Here is a 3,798-nt window from a genome sequence, read left to right as displayed (position 1 = left end):
AAAAAAAAAAACTATACCAAATCAAATCTATTTAAGTAAACATGTTAAAAAAAAAACCAATTAAACCTAATTAATCTAAAAGAATCAATTAAACCTAAATACCTTTAATTGGACTGGAATAAATCAATTCACATCTAATAAACCGTATTGAACCAAACTGAAACAAATTAAACATAATTAATCTAAATAAATCAATTATTAATCAATTAGAAACCTATCTATTAAATTAAACTAATTCTAAATCGCTATTGGGAAAAAAGAAGAAGAAAAATAAATACCTTAAATCCGGCTTTAATCAAGAAACAAGGGGAGATAACCCTTGTGCTTTAAGCCCCAAAATCGAACCGAACCGGACTAGGTCTCCCGGTTCAAGGAAGGATTACACATTCAAAATTTTATACTTGGAGAGATTCTTTATTTAGCGAGAGAGAATTAGCAAAAACCTTCATGGGGCCATATTCCTTCTCCCAAATTTTCTCCTCATTTTTTCTGGAAGAGAGGAAGGGCAATTCTTATAGCCTTGGGACTTGAGACAATTCTCTCTTATTTCCAATTTGGGACTAAAAAACTAGAGAGAATTATCCAAAAAGGCTTGCTTTTGGACAAAGGGGTTTGGGTGCCATGTGGCACTCTTTGGTTGCTCGGAATGGAACTGATACCGAACTTTGGAGTCAACTTTCGGGGGTCATATCTTTCAAACCGTTTATCAGAATTCGACATGTAATATGTCGTTAGAAAGCTCAGTCCGAGCACTATCCAATGATGTGAGACACGATTGTAGTCTTGACCGAGAACCTTTACGAAAATATACATAAATTAGGGACCCAGATCATATAATGAAAGAGAGAATCGGGAGTCGATTCGCATAGTTCTCACATCAAAGTGTAATCTCCGACTTGAGGGGACAAGCAACAATAATCCACAACATCAAATTCTAATTCTTGAAAATATTTTCTCTTGAAAGTTTATAGGAAAAAAGTGGTCATTTTCTACTCTAAATTTGAAAATTCTCCAAGTCTAAAATATCCAACATGTAATCCTTCATATTGTCATCATTGCCGGGGGGTGACAAAATTCGGTGTCTACAGTTGCCGGAGCTCACTGAACTTGGTTTGAGCTCAACAATTATACTAGGGAGGTGAAATGATCATTCCTTAGGCTTTGGAAGGTGTCGGGTCCCTAGTTCACCTCTTGGCGAACTTACCTAGGCCAAAATGAAGAGAAGACAGTGGTAGGAGGTGTAGAACCTACCTTCGGCAAGGGTTCCGGCAAGGGTGCATGTAGCCGGGAGCATGGTGAGCTTCCTTCCTTCTTCCTCTTCTTCTTCCTTTCTCTTCCCTTTTCTCCTCTTCTTTCCCAATCCCATGTTTTTATAGGTGAGAGGTGAGGAATGAACTCACATCTCCTATTTATACTAAGTTATGTCCTTAGGGCCTATTTGGTTGGTCCTAGTCTGGTCCAAGTAGGTTAATTTGGCATTTGGGATGCACGGGCCCACCTCCGTAGACTCATATGGATTACAATTCATGAGGAAGGTGTGGAAGAGTGTGTGTGGTCATCCGAGGCTGTTCCCAATGCAAGTGATGGGGTCCATGAGCATCGAAACCAGTTTAGCAACACAAGTGGCCATAGAATTCAGCCCACCAGATCCAAGCCCAGAAGCTTCCGATGGTTTGTTTCTAGTGGTCAAGACAATTAAGTGTCTTGACTGCTTGTTGTCCTCTAGTTGGTCTCCCATAGATGGTTACCCTAGGTGTTAAGTATGGTCTTCCGGCAGTTTTGGTGGGTGCCAGGATTTAAGTAGGAGTGTCAGATCACTTACCATCTGGGATCGGAGGGTTTGAATCCCCTCCAGTTGGATAAGCAGGAGATGCACTGGAAAGTGGGGTCATCCTTACCCATTTGGCAATGAGCTGCCATGAGCCAAAACTCGGTGATGCTTTCCACTGTTGGCTCAAGACCTATCACAACAATTCAAATTAGACCTGTTTAGGGCACGAGTGTAACACTCTCTCTCTTCATTTTGATCTAGCCTAGTTGGATAAGAGGTGAATCATGACCTTGACACCTCCTGAAACTTGGGTGAGTGTCATTTCACTCTCTCAGTGGGGTTACCAAGCTCAAACCAAGCCGGGTGAGCTCTAGCAACAAGGATGACCAATTAACCATCTAGGGTTTTGATCTTTAGATCGTATTATCTCCCAAATAGCCTTTTCTTTACCTTAAAATGAAGGTAGGAACACCCTCTACAAACTCCATGGAATGAATCTTGACGATCGGGCTCGAGCTAGAAAGCCCCAAATCCGTGGGCATGCTTTTATGTTTCCACCGAAAATGCCTGGGCTTGAATCCGATGCCTTGTTTCTGGTGGGTAGTTAGCTCTTATGAGCCCTCTACCAGTGCCACCGGATTCACCACTGATGAATCTGGTGGAATCTTCCTATTTGCGGTGAGGTGAATCCGGTGACCACCCTGGACTGTCAAAGTTTGACAATACTTATACCCTTAGGGGTTAACCCCTATGGGCCCCATCCAATTTCCCGACAAGCATTGATGTTCGGTTACCTTTATGCCTAGGACAGAGATGCGCACGTACCCTGAGGCCAAAAGTGAGTTGAACACCCAATTGACACACTTGGAACATAATTCGACAGAACACAACCAAGGTGAGGGATGGTTGACTTTCGTTTCCGGAGTGTTTTATACATTTAGAATTGTTCACATGTGTTAGAATCATTAACATTGTTCAAATTGCTACATGTATATAAGATTTGCATATCATGTTATATCATGTTGAAATATGTTATGTTATGGAATTGGAATATGGATATGTGATGTATGATGTGATGGGATCCGATATGGCCGAGGTGGCTCTGGTACCGTGATCACCGTTTGATGTCGCATTCATGCATTGACTATGTGCATTAGATTAGATGTAGTCACGGATTACACTTTGTGGCTAATGATAATTCTGGTATCATGTACTCTGGGACTATTTGAAAATGGATACACTTCGTGGCCAATGGTAATTCCGGTGTTGCGTAGTTCATAATCAATTGCTTGTATGCTAGAATAGTTATATGGTCGTGGGTTACACTTTGTGGCCGATGGTAATTCCATTATCGTGTACCACGGGACTATACTTGGAAATGGACCCGCTTTGTGGCCGATGGTGATTCTAGTGTCTCGTGGTCCATACTAGCTGTATTTATTATGCAAGGCATATAAGATATTTGTGGTTCGGTGACAGACCCTATGCTACGTCCCCTTGCCAATAGGGGTAAAGTGTTGGATAACCCAATGGTGGTATGTTCGATGAACTTTTCCAGAATGCCACACCTACAGTACGATGTGATTGTTACCAAAGGCGAGAACTAGTTCGGCATGGCCAATGGTGATTCCGGTGCCATGACTACTAGAAGGGGGTTATCAGGGGTTCGTTGGGTGGCTGATGGTCACATTCCAGGACTAGCAAGCTCCTAATCACGACTAGGGTTTGTATCGCTGGGTGACCGATGTGCGAGTGTCAGGTACAGGGATACAGCCTAATGTGTCATATTAGTATTTATCAGACTTAGTTGTATTGTTAGGTGGTTTCACTACAAAAAAAGGCTCTTTAGGGGCGGTTTTTTATTGCCGCTAAAACTAAAAAAACCACCCCTATTGACTTTAGGGGCAGTTTTTCTTGTCGCCGCACACCCATCACTAAATGTGGAGCCGCTAATGCTTAGCGGCGGTTTTTGCTCCCACACGTAAAATGGGTTTTTAGGGACGCTTATATAATCTGCCGCTAAAGAG

The sequence above is a fragment of the Macadamia integrifolia genome, unplaced genomic scaffold (assembly GCF_013358625.1).
Source record: "Macadamia integrifolia cultivar HAES 741 unplaced genomic scaffold, SCU_Mint_v3 scaffold1678, whole genome shotgun sequence".
Classification (NCBI taxonomy): Eukaryota; Viridiplantae; Streptophyta; class Magnoliopsida; order Proteales; family Proteaceae; genus Macadamia; species Macadamia integrifolia.
Note: the sequence above shows the minus strand (reverse complement) of the source record.